This window comes from Ambystoma mexicanum, chromosome 2p (genome assembly GCF_040938575.1).
Source record: "Ambystoma mexicanum isolate Mex_15411 chromosome 2p, UKY_AmexF1_1, whole genome shotgun sequence".
Lineage (NCBI taxonomy): Eukaryota > Metazoa > Chordata > Amphibia > Caudata > Ambystomatidae > Ambystoma > Ambystoma mexicanum.
Window position 1 is genome coordinate 1,209,801,529 of NC_090923.1, and position 19,727 is coordinate 1,209,821,255.

General features: G+C 46.1%; 2 protein-coding genes across 4 annotated transcripts in view; one reads left to right on the plus strand and one right to left on the minus strand.

Moving 5' to 3' along the window:
• LOC138567347 (deoxyribonuclease-1-like 1) overlaps positions 1-2,586 on the minus strand; it is a 184,839-nt gene extending 182,253 nt beyond the window's left edge. Inside the window, exon 1 of one of the 2 annotated variants that reach the window (XM_069645461.1) lies at positions 2,438-2,586. The gene's annotated coding sequence lies outside the window, so the exon portion shown is untranslated. Of the gene's footprint in view, positions 1-2,398; positions 2,418-2,437 lie in introns of those variants that run through there. The other variant, XM_069645463.1, reaches the window with a different exon arrangement.
• The window catches only part of LOC138567348 (mitochondrial carnitine/acylcarnitine carrier protein-like), a 165,847-nt gene that overhangs the window by 60,594 nt on the left and 85,526 nt on the right, over positions 1-19,727 (plus strand). The gene's annotated exons all lie outside the window — the stretch shown is intronic.

The window sequence follows — 19,727 nt, forward strand, 5'->3', positions numbered from 1 at the left end:
GTGTCTCAAAGTAGGACCATGAACCTCAGTTCATTAAGGAATTAAAGAGACAAATTAGATGAGTCAATTTTGAAAATAGCAAGTCAAACCCTGATTGGAGGCTGTGGGTGGCAGTCAGAGAGGGGGGCGGAAGGAGGAGAACGTGGAGAGGTGGGAAGAAGGTCAGTTCGATGAGCATTTAGTAACTTGGCAACACTTCTAATAAATCAGCAAAGTAGTAGCCCTGCCTCCCAGGACATGATACACTTCATAACAGACGTTGAGTAAGTTAGTAGCTGTCAACACCTTACGGGTGACCTATTTTAACTCCTTTTTTTTAAATTCAAAAGTAGTATTTTATAAGGTGAATCCCCTTGCCGGGCCAGCATTGCAGCACTGGGGCTCACTGGGGGCCATTGTCCAGCTGTAAGGCAGGGCCCTGCAGGCGTGGAGGCTCTCATTTCAGACCACCACCTACACTCTCCTAATCGTATGCAGGCCTCTGAATTAGCCCCCAGCAAGGGAGAAGGAATGCAGCCTCCCTGGAAGCGCTCCTTCACCCCCTCCTCACTTCCACGGCTACCATAATTAAAGGCATCTACTGCCTTTTCTTTTTTTTTTCTTTCTTCAAAAAAGTGCAAACCGTTTGTTATTTTTTAAATTGCACATGACCCACATTTTCCAGTCTGGAATGTTCCAACAGCCAGGGCGGTGGTAAAGCCGGGGCGATGCGACGGCGCAACGTGCGAGGGGAGCATTCAAGTGGCGCCTCTGGGCCAATGTTTAAAAGATGTCCAACGACTTCCCTCACGAATGTAGGCTATGTTCGTCTGCTTTCATACTGTGCCAAGTCGCTGCTGCAGTAGTATCCGAGCCCCTATGCTTGTCCATGGGGTAGTGTACTGCGCCCCCACAAGCGGTATCCAGACCTTAGTCTGTTGGAGTAAAGAAAATGGGTGAGGGGAGGATAAGAGGATGGGAAAGCAGGAAATAGATGCTACAAACACAGGAAGTGAGGGATGCCGCGGGGCAAGACGGTTTTGTAATGGCATGAGCGCATGCAAGTCCTATTATGGGGACCATGGTTCTGCTAAGGGAAGGAGGTGGATATGGCCTAAAGCGTTGTGATAATTGGGCTGTGTTTCCAATGCCGTTTGGAGGATAAGTTAGTACCCAATGTAATGTTGGATGCATGAGGAGCTGGAAAGCGCGCCGGACAATCCTGGAAGTTTTATGGCGTATTTGCACGGGCATCCCTATACTTTCTAGCCCAGGCCAAACTCCAGAACGTTACTTGGGAAAGTCAGTCAGAATATGCCAGCTGCTGCCCGATATGCCAGTGACTCTTCCCGCTCCACCCTAACGCACATATGCCAACCCTCTCGATTTAGGCAGGAGAATCTCGATTTTTAATATAAAAATATTGTTATTTTTACTCTCTCCGTCCTAAAATAGTTTTAACACCAATACGAGGATTCAATTCTCCAGCTTCTGTGACAAAAGCTCCCCCCTGGTGCTCTAGATTGTTGGCATGTAGTGCTTTAAGTGGGCCAGGGCTTGTCGGGGCGAGCCCCAACAGTCTCCAGAAAAGGCTCCCAAGTCGGGGCCCACCCCCAACTAGCCCCAGCCATGCTGACACTTGAGGCAGCGCGGTTGAACGGTTACACAAGCTGCCTGCAGGTGTCAGCACTTCAGGTTAGATAGTAGAAAAGAAAAGGCACTGCCTTTTCTTTTTTTCTAAACCGAAGTGCGGACACCTGCAAGCAGCAAGTGCAACCGTACAGTGCAGGCTGCCTAATGGCCCTGTACTCTGAAACAGGAGGACGGCTAGATTACCCAGCCCTCCTTTTGGGCAGTCCAGCCCTCCTCCTGTTTCAGAGTACAGAGCCATCAGCAGCAGGCAGCCCTTTCATTCAAGGAGCCCGTGGTAAAACATTGCACCACATGGCTCCTTGAATGAAAAAGCTGCCTGATGGGTGTGAGCTGGGGCACACTGGTGTCACGCCGCCGCCCAGCCCCTTTTGTTTAAAAGGAGGGTCTGGGCAGTGTTCTCCAGCTCTGCTTCTTTTAGCAGCCCCCAGCCATTAGGCGAAAGGGGGCCTCCGTAAGGGGCGTGGCATAAGCACCCCCGTACTCCTAACGAGAGCCCCCCCTCAATTTCTAATCCCACTTAAAGCACTGCTGGCATGTATGTCCAACCGGTGGCACCTGCCAGAATGCCTGGGTGATTCCGGCCTTTCACAGGCGCAGATCCCCGTGTCCGACAACATCAGCACGACCCTCCCTGCACGCCAGGGACCGGGGCACAGGCACATATGACTGACAACGTCCCCCGCTATTGCGGTCTTGTATAGGCAGCAACATACACGCTAAGCCATTACTGACTCAAACCCAGCCCCGCCGCTTTTCGGGAACTCACGCAAGCTCCTGTTTTCTGACAGGCCATTCGCTGACTTACTACTTTCTGTCCCTGTGCCCGGGATCTCCTCCTCTTTTCTTTCCTCCCGGGTAACTGCTGTCAACTCATCCCTTCCTGGACCGGCCCCAACAAAGAGTGAGAGCCTTCAGCCGCCACCGCATGCGCTCGCCTTCTGCCAGGACCCGCCTTCATAGCCCCTCCCCGCAGCCCAGCTGCCTTCTGCATATTTCATATTTATGTGTTTCTTGGCAGCTGACTGCAGCCGCTCAACGCTGGGGACCACGGTCAGGATGTTACCCGACACCCCCCACTGACTGGACAGCCTGAATCCTCCAGCTGAGAGCGTGACCAATCAGAAGCTCGCCGCCCTTCTTGACTTTTTCCTTGACTCCCGACCGACCCTCTCACGGGACAAGGGCTCGGTGATTGACTTGTTTAGATGAAGACGACTCCGTACCTGACGCTACCAGTCGGGACCCTCCCAAACAGGGATTAAGAAGTGAAGGTGAAAGGGGAACCGCCCCGTCGACCGTCCCACCCAACCCCCCAGACCCCCCAGACCCTTCCCGCGGCTTGTCAAAAACCTTTAGAGCGGTTGGTTTTGTATCTTATATGCAGCAATACATCACTTAAAAAGCATGACGTTTTAGAGGCCATTATAAAGGGGAACTCGGCAGGTTCCGGGCGCACGTTAACAAAAAAAAAAAAGAACGCACAACCAAAAGCATTGGCAAATATGGACTGCGTCAGGACCTTTTAACTTTTTCAAATAAAAGGAGCCTCCAGCTTATGGGGGTGGGTTGGCTCAACAACCGTATCCATGTTGTCAGTCAGCAGTGTTATAATGCGGCAATAGATTATATTATTTTCTTTCTGGGGCTCCCTACAAACTTCATTTGCTGGAGCCTTTCAGGCCGTCATTCACGTGAAGAGCTCCAGCGAATTAAGCTTGTAACACAAGCCCTGCAAAGCCCCCATTTAGAGCAAAGAACTACAACCCCGGCATAAATCTGCGGTTATCAACCCCTGGCTGCATTTGTCTCCATTATTGCCCCAGACTGATTCAGGCAAGGGCCCCCCCGCCCCGGCAATCATGTTGAAATGGGCCCCCCCACACTTATGAAGCTAGGCCTGTTGGCAAAGGCAATCAATTAGACTTTTCTAAAGGTATGCAACAGGCATTTGTCAGAGACTTCCATCATCTCATGCCTAGAAACACTTGTGTGCAGCCGCGTTATAAATGACTTATCAGGTTCAGCGGCGAAGGGGTTTGCTTCGTGCCGGGCTAGCGCAGGCAACCACCCTCTGCCTACCACCTTGTTAGGACAAACTCAGGTTGAGGGCTGCTAGGAGTTCGCAGGCTCAGAACTCAATGAAGGCCTAACTCCTCCCCTTCTCAAAAGGAATGCAGGCCCAGACAGACAGCAAGCTCAAACTGTGGTTTATTACAGCCAAAATCAACAGGGATCAGTACACGGATTGAAGAAATCCAGGGACATCTCAGTGGGCTGTGGCTCGCAGGCCAGTTTTGTTAGCGGATTGTGTCATATCGACATCACAACCTGGGCCCATCTCCAGCAAACCTATTGTTGCACGGGATTGGGCGTTGAGTGGTAGTCCACCTATAGATGTCCTTGCACATGTTAGTTCATTGGCTCTTGCATGTCAGGTGACTGGCGTGGCCCGTTCCCAATGACCTAACACTCTACAATGTTGCAGTGTAAGGGACTTGTCATTGGTTCTTGCCGGTTGCTACCCACCCCTGTGGTCCTGCACTGTGATTGGCTAAAGCTGATCTCCAGAGGCCTGGGATTGGATATGGTTCTCAGCTCAAGGTGTACCTTCTCAAGGCAATAAGTATAAGTGTGTGTCTGTATTGTAACCCGTGTGCACCACCAAAGACTATGAGAGTGCTGGTTCCCATCATGCAACACTCGTCTCGCGATGTGACTTCTTTCTTGCAAGTCTTTGTCCGGCTGCGTGAGACTGTTCTTCGTTCCCAGTTGCTGGTTTCAATTCATCATCTACTTAGTCGGTCACATGTCCAGAGACTGTGTTTTCGAGCTCTGCAGCTCCGAAATTAGTCTGATTTCATGAAGAATTATTCTCATTTGCTGTGGCTGGTGTTACTGTAGTTCAGGGAATGTAATGTCACTCGTATCGTGGTGGCTTTGGCAGCTGTTCTTGTCTCTCACGTTTGCTCCTCTGTGCAGCCTGAATTTGCTTGGCTCAGCTCCTGTCCAGGGTCTTTGCCTGTGGTGTTTTTCCTGAGCCATGGCATGTCTTCTACATGTTCGTGTTATTCTATAGTTCTCCATTTATTAATAAATCATCAAATCTGTCAGGTCCCATAGGGACATCTGCAGTTCCAAAGTTATTTGCATGTAAGCATCTGCAAGCGTGTTCAGAATAGCTTGCTTCTTGCGATTTCTGCGATGCTGCTGTTAGGCTAATGGCAAAATAATAAAACAGGGGCAGTTTGTATATGTATCCATCCTCTAACTTATAGAACTGTTCCGCATGTGTTCTTCGTGTATTCGGGTGCATGAGTGTGTCCCGATGTGCGGATGGCACGCGTGCCTCGTGTCTAACGCTGCCTAGTCATGATGTCTCTAACAACGTCAACAACACAGCTTCTTGGTGCTTTAGTCGAGGCTGTCAATTGAGGTCTCTTTAGATGCATCCTGAGGCTTCTCATCCACTGTAGGCAGTGATAGAAGTGTACTAAAAAGTAGATGAACTGTGTCTCTGGTGGGGGACAGAGTAGGAAGGAAGGGAGCACTGTGAAACACATTTTTCAAGGGTTGCAGTCATGCTAGTTGACAGCCAGTTGAGTTGAAACAGATTCAGTTTAGCTGCAACTGATATCCGGTGGTAAAGTGGAGAGATGTGTCTTTAACTTCATAAAGAACAGTTCCAGAATGGTGAAAGTGGTTGCAAAAAGTAGGGGAGCTGTTAACAGTAAAAAATAAAAGTAGTGGAACACCGCTCCCGACCGTTCCCGCTCACTTCGACCACTGACTGTATGTAATGCTTGTACTGCTCCTGCGCTCTATGGTTGGCATGCAGGTACCTTTCTGCATATGTGTCTGCCATGGGAGCACTGGGGTTAGGTTCGAAATGTTATGGGCGATCGTGGTGTTTGTGGTTCTTCTTCACGGGCCATGTGCCTTGTGGGAGGGGAAGCTAGGGTAGGATTCGACCATCCCTCTTCATCAAAATGCCACCAGCCAGGTCCTTCCCAATGGTAGTATGCTAACCCACCCAAAGATGCACTCAAACGACCACTCTATCGCCGTGAGAGGCCTAAGAAAGCGACAACAAATTAAAATCTGTCAGAGTCCAAGGCACGTATACATTGCACCATGTCTGTGGACATGTGCCTCAGGCACGGCTCTCCATCCATGCACTCTAGAATGCAGCTACGGCTATGTGCCTCAACACCTCTGCCATTAGTCTACAGCGACAACCTATGTAAAAATGGGGTCTAGCTGGGCACACATCGAATCTCCCACCCTAGCATTCTATCTTAAACTGCCGACAGCACCCGCCCACGTGCCTGACCTCTGGGTTGCTTCCTGGGGCCCAGCCAGCCCTCCTAACTCCTAACTCAGCAGAATGCACACCACATCTTAAAGTAAACACTTAGAATGTTCCCATACATGGAGTTTGGTCTCCAAGGGCATTTCAACCACAAAGCGCATTGAGGCCCTACAAATGGGGTAATGGCCCTATATACATAATGACTACAATACAATAAATCTGGATTCTCATGCAATTTGCTAGCTGTCCCTCATTTAGGACTGGGTAATAACATCATTTTCCAGGCATTGCATGTGGGAGTCTCTTTGATCGAGAGGACAGGCAGCAGCACCTACTAAGTACTCCAAATGGTGCGAGTAACTATGCAAAGGAAGGCAATACTTGGCAAATATAAGAGTACCTGCTCACGTGAAATCACCATAAGTAAGGAATAGCCCCAAATGTGCAGGTGCCTCGATGCCAGAATACTCCCATCATATGCCTGGTACAGTCACCATATGTAGGATTGTGCCCCGGTGGTGGCACTTAAGCTGCTGTGTGGTATGCATCCTCGTCCCCAAATACATGGAAAAGGGTGCTTTTTTGATGTGTAAAGCAGAGGTCTGCCTCCTTGAAATCCTAACAAAAGGGTTAGTTTATTTGCATACTGAAGGTTGGCACTAATTAGGGCTTTGAAGTAATGTAATGGTAAAAGCCATAGCTGGGCTTCTCAGGCCCCAGGTATTTCTTAAGTCTGTTTCATAATGTTATCTTTTATTATTGGGCCGGGGGAGACACAAGTGTGAAATGGAGAGTGCTAATGGCCCCTTTCCCTGACAAGTCACAGCTCACTGGGAAGGGGCCATTAGCATTCCAAAGCCCCTCAATCTGTCTGTTCTCCACAGTAAATGCCTGCATCACATAAGCCCGAAACAGTCTAATGCATGCACACTTGGACATTTTATTCAGAAGATGCTTGTGTGAAACAATTCTGTCTCCTGTCTTGGGAGGATAGCTCAGGGGCAACGTGCTCACCTTGGAAGCAAAACGACATGGAACAACACAGGTTCGATCCCCAGGTCCACGCTTAGACAAGCAGGGTAATACACAGAGATGTCTGGTTGTCTTGTGCACAGAACCTTGGCGGTACATTGTGGCAGTACTCTAAACCTGCATTACTCCATCACCTGTATTGCTGTTAGGATGGTTTGGGTTGATTACATCGAATCAACTTGTTCGCAGTAGAAATGGTTGAATTTCATTTTTGACACATTTTGCAGCATACATATGCGGGTGGAGACGCCCCGCAAAGCTCCATTAACCCCTATACATTAATTATATCCCTAAACCCACCCCTACACATCTATGCGGCAAAATGCGCAATCAATCCCTCTGGCTTCCTCTCACCCTCTCTCTCTCTCTCTCTCTCTCTCTCTCTCTCTCTCTCTCTCCCTCTGGCTTCCTCTCTCTCTCTCTCTCTCTCTCTATCTCTCTTTCTCCCCCCTCCCTCTCTCTCCCTCTCTCCCTCTGGCTTCCTCTCTCTCTCCCTCTCTCCCTCTCTCCCTCCCTCTCTCCCTCTCTCCCTCCCCCTCCTCTGGCTTCCTCTCACCCTCTCTCTCTCTCTCTCCCTCCCCCCCACCCCCTCTGCCTCCCTTCCTCTCTCCCCATGTGACCACTAGTAGTACAAAGTTGCCGCATCTCAGGGTCCTTCGGTGCTATTAGGTGAGCTTTGCCTAGATGAAAGAACACTGTTGGCGATGCACAGTGCTTTGAGGTGGACTATTGTTTTGGTTGCTTGCCAGTGGAGAGTCCTTAGTGCTGGTGTAATATGCCTCTATCTGTCCAGTGTCAACAGGAGTCTTGTTGCTGGTTTCTGTAAGTCTTCAAGTTTCTCCATGAGGTCATCCGGCATGCCAACGTATGAGCTGCTCGCGCAGCCGATTCTTGATAAAACAAGTGACATGGCCGTGAGTGTCATGTGCAGGAAAGCAAGAAATGGCTGAATTCGTCTGACTGAGTGAAGATTGTAGACACACTTCATTATTAGGAGTACTTTTTGGCGTGCGGGGGCCAGAGTGTTTGTCCCCCCGCCCCCTCCCAACGTTTGTGACACACCATTCTGCCCCACTCATTTGGCAGGGACCCCTTTCATTTGAGATGTCATGTCCCCACCAACATTTTCAGCAAAGTAACTCCACTGATTAGTGCCTTGATCTGTGGTTCCAGGGAACGACTATTATCCACTTGCACCCGTGGATTATCAATGGCAACCAAAGAAATGAATAAAAAGGAGCTTGACATGAGTGAACACTCGGTGCACACACGTGCATGCTCCATTAACATTAGGGACACCTCGTGTGTGCTAGTGAATCAGGCTTTAACTGAGCGCTGCCCTCTGTCATCCGTGCAGTCTCCTCACAGGCAGCCTTGCTCTCCCTGCACTGTGACAGCCACAGTTGAGTCCATGTGCCATTATCTTCAGCAGGCTACTAAATGCTGCAGCTGGAGAATGGACTGCAGGAATCCGTGCTGTGACTGCTCGAAGAAAGGACAGGCATATAGGACTGGTCACTCTGACAACAGGACACTGGCGCTCCACAGAGCACCTTCTGCAAGGTAACACTGCCCCGTTCCAAGTGGCCCCTTCTGATGTTTGCTTCTGCCGCTGCCAGAGGCACGTCAGAAGTTGCGGTAACGCAGCAATCGGGATGGGCAGAAAAAGTGCACAGGGAACTAAAGTACCCTTTCTGCAAGAAGGATTGTGATGTCGGCAGCAGACAAGGATTGCAAAATCACGCTGTTCCGGGGGCGGAGCAGGAGAATGCTCTAATGTATCGTATAGCTACGTTTGCAACATCAACACTGAGACAAGTGACTTCCAAAATAGAGTGAATAAAAGGAAATAAGAAACAAAGGGGGTCATTCCGAGGTTGGAGGTAGCCATGGTGCTATTAGCGCCATGGCTGCCTCCAAACCCGGGTCCGGTCTCACTGAATGGGGACTTACCCGGTCATTCCGACCTTAGCAGGACCCGGTAAGTCCCCATTCAGTAAACCATTCCCCATTCCCATTGAGCCCCCATAGGGCTCAATGGGAATGGGGAAGGTGCTAATTACAGGCCCGCAAATAGCGGGCCCGTTATTAGCGCACTGGTCCGTTAGCGGGACCCGCAAAGGACGTGTGGTCACACCACACGTCCTTTGCGGGTCCCGCTAAGGGAACTCGGAATTGGGCGGTAAGGGTTTACCGGCACCGGCATCCTTACCGGTGCCTGTAAACCCTTACCGCCCAACTCGGAATGACCCCCAAAGACTGAAAGAAATCCTATCGAGTCCTGTTTTCAGATAGAAGGAATATCTCTGAATATGCTGCCCATTCCCCCAGTGACTATAATCAAGTGCTTGTGCACTAAACATCTAAGTGGGTTCTTAGATTTAACCACAGAATCATTACAACTTTGTCCTGAAGAAGGCCCAACAACAAAAGATGAAAAGCGTTTGGGATAATGCAATTAGACAGAGGGGCTGAAACATATGCTGACTATTCCCAGGCTAGAACGGACAGCCTGCACGCTGTTTTTCCAGCGTCCCAGAGGAGGGTAAACACAGGGACAGGTCTATTCTTAGTCCTTCACTGTGAATCAGACAAGGAAGGACACATTGGTTGACCATTAGTAGTAAGTGTATGTGCAAAGAGATCTAAAGTCACATACTTTACTAACCCCACTGTTCTTACTATCTCTTTCAACACCTCGCCTTCTATTTATGCCAGGAATGGTACTCACAAATCTTCGGTTCTTATCCGGATGTTTGTAGAGAAGAGAGAGACGTCCCCCCAGGAGTCCAGAGACCGTGAGTAGTACTCTGTGCACCCAGGGGGCCACCCTCCTGGGAAACCCTCGTGGGGAAGAAAACCCAGAATCAGACAGGTTCCGATTGTGTAGAATGGTAGTCCGCAGGATCAATGAAGAAGTAGAATAGTGAGCTTGTTGTTCAATTGAAGACTGGATGCGGAATACGAATTATCCAAGGTAAGGAGCTGGGGAGAACCCCAACAGTACCAGGAGAAGCGAACTGACACTCGAGAGACGAGACTCCAGAGGTAAGAGAGGAGAAAGAAACAAAGTGACAGCAGGAGAAGAGGAGCCGCGGGTGAGAGAGGCCGACGGCGGAGCGAAGCAGAGGGAGGTAAGCGCAACAGAAGCTGCGAGCACAGGAGTGGCAGGCGCCGGAGCTGAGAAGAAGATGCCGAGTAGGGCTAGCAGCAGCTAACACGGCAAGCCGTGCGGAAAAGGAAGCAGCGAACTGCCAAAGATTGGTAGACGCCGAGCTGAGGAAAGGCGCTGCGAGCAGCTAGTATGGCAAAAGCCGAGCGGGGAAAAAGGCGCCGCAATGCCAGGGTCGGCAGAGCTGAACTGAAGAAAGGAAAATGAAAATGCGAGGGAAAGGAGTGCTGGAGAGCACAGAACCAAGGGTTAGGAAGCAATGCATACACGGGAGCGAGTAGCAACGCAGAGCGTGATAGATTTCCTGTGTATAAGTAGGAGTGGTCACGTGGAGACTGAATGCGAGAACTAGACCTGTACTGTTAGGTAGTGGAAACGTGATCCAACAGGCGCCATCTTGGATTCCACTGGGTGCGCCGATGATGGTGAATCTTCCAGTGTTTCCACAGACTTTTAGGGGTGTTCCTAACAACTGTACCACTACCTATAAAAACCTAAAAATACAAGTGTGTCAAATGACATTGAAATATGTTGTGTTTATGTTTTTTACAAAAATGAACTTAATAAATTATATCATTGATTATAAAAAAAGTGTGCTTGGATGAACATAATACTGAAATGAAATATGGTATTTAAGAGTATCACTCTCTACCTAATCACGGGGTTATATGGGAGGGATAACCAGTTTTCTTTGCTCAGTGCATACTATTTGCTATCTTCTTGCCTTTAAACTGGTCCCCTGATAACAAAACATTGGGAAGTACCCATATTTACGCTACCCCTTCTGCAAGAGACATTTTCTCAGTCACTAAACATGTGGGATAATTTTAACAAAATGTAGGACCATGGGGGTTTTCTATCTTTGCTGGAGTTGCAGGTCTACATGGGGGAGTGGAGTGACAGTAGCATTCATCCAATCAGGAAGTGCCTAACTCTAGCATGTAATGGTCAGGCAAAAACCTGAATGGAAAAATGCTTTATAGGAGGCAAACAGCAAGCCAACATATCCTGTATCCTTACAGTCTATAGCAAATATAAAGCCCAAAGACATCATAGGAATATTTTGTCTTGCCAAGTTGGCTTCGGCCAACGTTCAGCAGAAACTAACAAGGACAATACATTTCCATCATATCATCCTGTTCATAATATATCTTCACTAGACTATTCGTATACTTCACCTTTTCTCTCCAATCTTTCATAAGTGATCACTGATTTTCACCTTTGGGTAATGACAGCATGCATAATTGCAGTTGAATTCACTTCAGAATGTTTCACCTATCCTTGTTTTCCTTGTTTCTGAGAGGCTTCACATCACACTTGCTTCAGGAAGTCCAAAATTATTTCCTATCCCTCTTTTCATTCCCCTTCCAGACCCAACCATAAGCGTTGCAGTATTGAACATCAACAACGCATATGTTCCCAGTCAGCCAAGGGAGAGGCGAATCTGGGGCAGCTATTACTAATCCCTAGATGTAATGTTTTGTACATAGCTGGGGTGTAATACAACAAATACCCTGTGTAGCAAAACATTTTGTTGTAGTTGAACCCTAGTAATAATCTTAAAATGGTGACATTTAGATTTTACCAGTGACTGTTTGGTAATTTAGGCCACAAATCGTTGGGCAATTTTTGCAATATTCTGTCATCACCTATGGATATTATCACCAAATGGAAATGTATGAGCGATTGTCACTATCCACAATACACAGTCGCCCGAAAGTCAAGCCCATCGTAGGATAATGGCTCCATTTCCCCCCTTGTTTCATCAAGCATAGCTGCTTTATGCGAGGTATTTAAAAAAGGTATTTGTAAGGATCATCCATTCAGTTTGCGCTGCTGAATTTACTTCAATGTACCTGCTTCAAATAATTGGTGTCATCTCTTAATCGATACTGTCCCCCATTTATCTCATTCCTCCGCCCTAAGAGATTCCATTTTCATTAGTCCCATCCATATGGAAGTTTGCCAAATCTTGTCATCGTCATTATCTTTACAGATGGTTTTCACTTAGTTCCATATCATAATTAAGTACTGGATTACTATACATTTTGAGTCCTCATTATTTTCCAACACAAACCCTTCAGATCGTACTCCTCCAGGTACGCTGTATGATCACTTTTAAAAGTTTCATATCATAACTAATTAAGAGATCAGGGCACAAAACGCTTAACAGGAATACCTGCCATTCAGTAATGTTTCTGGAAAGCCAAGATTCCTTCCTAAACCTAACTTCTCTATCTCACGACAAATGGACTGTCAATTTATTTGCAGGGATTTACCAGTCCATACAAATCCTCTATGAATTTAATTTAATCTACAAAAATTGGAAACAATCTCACTCGGATTGCCTGCAATAAAATGAATTTAGGTGGCCTTCTTTATGCTGGACAATCATACTTTTCCTCTACTTTATTTTTTTGCTTTAATCTTTTCTACTGCAATAGTGTAATTCAATCCATATAGATGATTTTCATCATCTGCAATGAAAATACCTACATTTCTTTTGGGATTCTCTTTATAGCCTTTGATGTGTGCTGATGGCACTACAGCAACTGGGGAATTACGGTGTATACTCCATGCTTTATTCATGTTGTGCCAAATACTTGAGTACTGTCTGGAGCATTGATGACTTATCGGTCCTTAAACATTGTGCAAAATCATCTGCAATTTTGAAAAATATTTTCTTCAAAAGCACCCCATTCCCCCTCGTCTATATGGAGATAAATTGACAGTGGTTCTATGTAGAGCACAGACAGCAAAGCAATACTGGGCCTGTCTTGTTCCCTGCTGTATATGAAATTCTTCTCCAATTTTGGAGTTTATTCTCAGCTTAGTCGTTGCACCTTCATACACTTTTTAAGAAGCCTCACGCGTCTAAATGGAAATGTCACTTTCCTGAGCGTCATCCACCAGCAGGTTCAATCCACTCACTCGAATGCTTTTTTCAAACAACAAGAGGGATTTTGACTTGTCCAAGACTCCCACTATTACAATGAAATGGTGCGTGCTTGTTGCCACTAAGCATCCAGCAAATATGAATCCATTGGGACCCGTAACTATTAATTTATGAATTATTGCAGTCAGACTTTTAGAGAAAATCTTCATGAGTACTTTATACTCTACCTTTAGTAGGGTTATGAGTCTGAACAAACCTCATATTAACCTGCTTTAAAAATATTGTAATCAACTTGTTTAACAAAGGCCATGGAGTCGGAAGCTCTTGCAAATTTTTTTTAACTAATTGTAGTAGCTTGAGTAGCAGTAACAGTTGCATTTTTAAAAAATCAAATTCCGCTGTAAATGCATCTGCCCCTGGCACTTGGCATTCCAGAAGGAGCTGATTGTTTTTCTTACCTCTTCTTGTTGTACTGCTGCTTTTAGAGTGGTATCATACATCAGGGTTTGAAGAAATGATGGGTCGCACTTTGATGAATAGCATCAGACCACATGGAACAGCCCCCAAGCTAACCTTCAAATGTACTTCTCTGGGGAGCTGTGGGGAGTCACTTTAGAATGAACTTTGCCACTCTGCAGCAGCCTTTACAAGCTAACATAAATAGGCTGATGCCGATATGGATCCAACGTGGCTTTCCATTTACATTCCGGCAGAATGTAGCCTCAGTTGAGCAATGTCGGTCTTCCATTCATCACTATTTTTGTTACTTTGTAAAACCTTATGCAGAACGGCAGACATTCTAAAATGGTTCCCCACAGGCGTCAATTTGAGGGTTCATTTGGGGGATAATTTACATATTTACTGCTGTTCTTCACGGTGCCACACTTCGTTATTTCAATGATTTAATGAAAGTCTGATGAATACCTGTGTTTTAATAGCACTGTGTGCTCCACTCTAAAGATAGACAATTCATGATGATGCACTCCTTTATTTGTTCTTCTGACTTAGTATCTGGCTAGTATAAATTGGTACCACATTCCAAAAAGACTGCAACCATGTCTGTCAGTGATTCTACTATCCAGCCTTGAGCTTCATCTAAAACCTGATGCATCCTATACTGCTCAGTCATTTTTTAGCCTTTCTTGCCAATATACTCAACTTGACGCCTCACCTTTTTCCTAATGATGCTCTTTGATAGGTTATGTTAAAGGATTTCTACACCGCACACTATCATTACCTGCATGGTTCCTTGGCGCCTTGGCAGATCTGTAAAGCAAGAGGGTAATGTGGGGGTGGGGGGTAAATTAGACTAAGAGCAATAAACAGTAAGACCTCTTTTCACCACTCTAGTACTGGGACGAGGAAGATGTCTGCAGAGTACTTGCAAGGTCAGGCATGTCCCTTTAATGAGAGTCAAGCAAACCCAATTGGGAATATACACCTGCAATCTGTCAAGTGGTGGCAGGTGTGTAAAGGGAGACCAGTGGAAGAGAAACAAATGCAACAGGGAGGCCTGTGTAGGAGAGACCGGGGGACCATTCCCACAAGGAGACAGCAATGGTGGGACCTGAGGATGAGCCAGGATGCTGGCCAACCTCCCAGAGGACCTGTAAAGCCCAAGGTGAGTTTGGCTGTGGGGCTAACACAGGTGGGGTAGCCTCTGACGTGGAGATCGAGCAGCTGGGGCTGCGAACCAGCATGACGCTGTCCTCGCAGAAGCAAAGAAGTTGTTGACATACCTGAGATTCCATCCTGAGTGCAAGCGGGTCATGCTGAGGTCGGAGTGCCAGCCGGAGAAGGGGAAAGGAAGCCGCAGGATGCGCCAGAGCAGGATGCCAAAGACCATTGAGTTGAATTATGTTCATTGAATACCAAACTGAATTAAAGTTTGAAACCAAAGCTGAACTATGCATATTGAATAGCGAACTGAATGAAAGTTGGAAGCAACGCTAAACTATGCATATTGAATACCAAATTGACTAAAAACTGGAACTTAAACACATTGAATACTGTATAGAAATACAACGTTCCAAGCAAAGCAAATAGCTAATGAAAAGCCAAAAGGAAGAATGCCAACATAAAAACAACCTATGGTAAAAAGAGCAAATGTGAAAAAAGTGCAATTAAAAGGTTGCCATGAATCAAACCACCATAAAGTGAATCTTATTAATGAATACAGTGCTGCAAGGCCAACTATTGGCAAAAAGGTGTGTGACACATAATGGCAAAGCCAAGAGGCCAACAAAGAGAAGCCAGGTGAAGGTGAATTTGTGCACAGGGGCGAATGCTGACAAACCTGTGTGGGCTGAAGATCTTAGGGGGTCCTGGTTGCGAGACCTGTGATGGGTGGATCATGTGGTCTGACGACTGTGCCTAGACCAGTGAGTCCTATATTGTTAAAATCAAAGACATTGTGAAATAAACCAAGAAGAAGCACAGTAAGTGAATTAGTGATGCAAACCAGAGTCAGGTTGGCCTAGAATTCAGTTAAACTTTGAAAGACTGAAACAAACATTGATTCATTGATTGCTAGGCTGAAGTCTTGGGGAAGGGAACCGTGGGGCTTGATGAACTGCAAAACGCTGTCTTGAGGACAGAGCATCAAGACCCCTTTTCTTTTTAACTGTTTGAATGTGGTGAAATGGAAGTGCAGGAATTGATTTATTTTAATTCAGAAGACAAAACAGCTGCTTCTCTAACAGGCCCAATAGCTGACATTTTACAGGAGTTCATAATTCTTGTAAGGGGTAAATTCATCTTTACAAAATGTATCTCCACAATGTTGCAGGTCCTTTTCCAGGACTCCTTATATTTTGAACCCCTTATTTAGCCTTTTTTGGTTTCCTGAGTCCTGCATACTCTTGATGTACCAGTTTGGGTCCTGGTTTTGTCAGGTTTGTTCTTCTTTTGATGGAATGTTTGGTTTCCTTTGGATGCTCTTGTTATTAGCCCTGTGAGAAACCTGAGTGTATCCTCACTCGTACTCCCCCTGGATCCTCCTCAGGTGGCCAGGGAAAGGCCATCGCTTTCGGATCCTGGCCCTGGGGGTGGATATGCAAGGGAGGATCACCTGGTTGGAGGAGACTTGGTGAGTGGGGATGAGGCACCCATGGGTGAGACGCGGTATCCCCCCATTTCCCTTTTGTGAGGAGTCCAATGTCCCCCGGGCCTTTGTAGGGTGTTACCAATCCATTCCCTATTTTTCCAGAAAACCCTCTTCCAATACACATCAGTGAAGCACTGGGATGAGGAAGAGACACGCCAAAACTATACATCCTTGCTTTGTGGACTCTTACCCAAATGCACACCACTTAGGTACTGAGACGAGGAGGCCACGATGATAAACATAGGAGACAGACTGGAAGAAGACACATGAGCGGTCTAGTTGTTGAACTCATTATCATGGAACCGGGAACTCTAAATCAGAATCAGCTGAGAGGTTCAGAGAGAGACATAGGAAGCGCAAAGGAGAGTTCCAGGGCAGGAGTTGTGTGGCGGCAAGATGGCACCTTCCCGAGATGCTGAAAGGTATCAGGAGCATGATCCAGTGCAGCAAGCAAGAGGGGCTCATTGGCAGTCTGAGGCAGAGCTGAGGAAGCAGTGCGGCGCAGAGCAAAGGTACCACGAGCAGTGGAGAGGCTGCCGAACGCTCACAGGTGCAGGACCGCTGACTGCAGACTACCAGAGCTCCAAAGTAAGCAGCGGGGAAGCAAGGAAGCCGTGGAGGATGCTGTATGCCAGAGGAAAGCAGTGCAAGCATACCGCAAGCAGAGACGAGTCTCTGGAAAGCCACATAAAGTTGAAACCAGACTGCGAGAAGGCCGGTGAGTTTGCCCGGGTGAAAAGGGGGCCCTGGACACAGTGGATGAGTGGTTTAGTGCCAGAGATATTTGATTTTGAATATTTGAACTGAATATAAGGAAACCAAGAACTAACATGATGAGAAGTAAAAAAAGCAAGCATTGCCAAGAGTCAAATATGCAAGCATGCCAAGAGTTAAATAAGCAAGTATTGCAAAGAACAAAGAATCGATGTGCTAGAGAACTATGTAAAAGTAGCAAAGTCTGTATGCAATAGAAACCTGGCAAAAGGAAGCCAGATGCTTTAATCAAGAAATCTGAAACAGAGAACAAGTTTCCTAGCAGGAGTGTGAACTGGGAAGCTTGCGTAAAAGAAACTACAATGGAAAATGTGTCTCCTAGCAGAAGAGTGTACTGGGAAGCATATGTTGCAAATTAAAGCTACTAAACAGGTGAATGTTGACAAAGCCAGTAATAATAAAGCTTCAACGGCACCTGGAAGGATACTGAGTAAAGCCTTATTGTGAAGCTGAAACTGTGGCAAGATATCATAAAAAAGATCCAACTAAGGTGAGTGGGTTGCTTGACCTGTAATGGTTGGGCAGTGTGGTCAGACAACTGCGTCCAGAACGAATACACCCACCTTAGGAAAAGCCAAATTTGAATAAAGGAAACCTATGTGTACTGAGCTTGATGAGCTGAAATGTAAACATTGTTGACAAGTAACTATACCCTAGGAGCTGGGGAATATACCAGAGAACTGTTTTATTTTGGAACATTGAATATCCTAGGACCTATGTTATATTTGGAACATTGAATATTGAACTGTGTTATTTTGAGACATTGGAAGAATTGAAACCCCTCTTTTGCAAAGTGAACTATTTGAAACGTGGGGAAGGGAAACCCCTTTTCCACCTTAGAGCTGGAAGAAGCTCTGAACTTTTATTTTGTCCACTTTTCAATTGATGCCGACACCCCTAAAGATTGTATACAAATAGATGTGAGGGCAAGTATAGGTTTTGTACACGGACAGACATTTGGTTTGGACTTCCTGACACAGACTATCATTAGTTTCATTTAGGTAGGGAAATCCCACCTTGGCACATGGCAAGGTAGTCCTTGTCCAACCTAATTTTTATTTAATAAAAGTTTAATATCCCAAACGTTTACTTCAGTTGTCTGTGTCTACTTCTTGATTCCTTCACATAACACAATACTCAAACCATTCCAGGTGTGAAAAGAAGTATTGCATTCATACCACGGTGGATCTGAATTAAATTGTAAGCCTCCTTTCGATCTGGTTTTGAATATAGAGTACAGCTAGGTTAATAATTTATATAGCGCCGATATAGGCCAGTGTGCATTAGGGTGTCACACGGTACAATACAGACAAAAACGAAAAACACATAAAATCAATAGGATAGCTTTTCCACAAGGAACAGAAGGCACACAATACGGAATTTAAAAAGAAGCAATTAATTTAACACAATTCTTAAGTTTGGGGCAGATGACATATTGGTCAGGCTTTTACATAAACTCGCAAATGGCGTCAGACTGCTAGAACTACAATAGAATAAATGCACAGAACCTGAAGGCATACAATACGGTATCCGGTCATATTTTCGAATGCATTTTTTCGAAATGCTATTATCTCGAAAACATTTCGTCTAAAACATTTTTTTAGAATTTATTATTTTTGGTTTTCTTTTTTTTGGTGGGTTTCGTAAGTAAAATAAAGTGTTTTTAAAAAAAACTGGTTTAGGGGGGAACCCCCCATTTTAAACATAAAATTAAAAAAAATCATTCGAAATTTTTTTTTTTAGGCAAAATTGATTCGAGAAAATGGCATTCGAAAAAATTACATTTGAAATAGTCACTATAAACCATACAATACAGAAATTAGAAAAAATAAATGAATTGAGGATACACTGTCAAGCCCTGGAGATCCCTCCCGTGCCTCCTCCACACCTGGATCTTCCACAGAGCTGTCCTGTACTTTCGATTCCTTCTTTTTGAGCGACTTCTTTGTTTCTTTGGGTTTCTTTTGGTGAAGATAAGGACGAGCTCCCTCGGAGGCCACCTTGACCTGTGTGTAAACCAAGTCTCGGGGAACCTCGAGGAGCAAGCCCCTCTAAATCAGGGAAAAAGCCTTGGTTGGCACAAAAAGGCCTGGAGGATATAAAGTCTCGGTTCCAGTAGAAGGCAAAGTCAATCCGGGTAAGTTCCCTGGGAACCTTGGTTAATAATCCAAATAGGACAACTGATTGGGAAGAAAAGCTCCTTGGTAAGTAAACTGGCTTCTTGAGGGCCGCGCCAGTTAAAGGGCAGATACTGGGCTGATACTGCAATCCAACCCGTATCCAAACAATACTGCCGGCAACAGGAAGTGAAGCAAAGGCTGGCAACAAGTTGTCCGTATAGAGATGAAGGGAAAGAATGGGAATGGATGGCAGCCGAAGCCGAGGAAAGCAAAGAAAACCCTTCACCAAAGCTACAGGCAAGTAAATGATAGAGGAAGGCTGGATGACCAAGATGTCTGCACCACAAGGACGAATAGACAGAACTGGGAAAGGCACGGAGGACAAGATGGAGTTGCCACATAGGACGCGGCAGAAACAAGAAGAAGTCTTCCTAAAGAAAGAGGTCCCTGCAGATCACAGAAAAGTCAGAACCCGCCAGAACAAAAGTGGCGGCGGAAAGATTTAGACAGGCAGAGGTCTTTAACAAAATACGAAGAGTAGCCGCGTAGAGGCGGAAGAAAGAGAGAGGGAAAACCCTGAGCACAAACCACAGACAGCGAAGCAGACAGAAAAGCACAGGCAAGGGGGCAAGGCTAGCCGGGTAAATACTAGAGAAGAGGAAATGCTAATCTCCGAATGTAGGAAA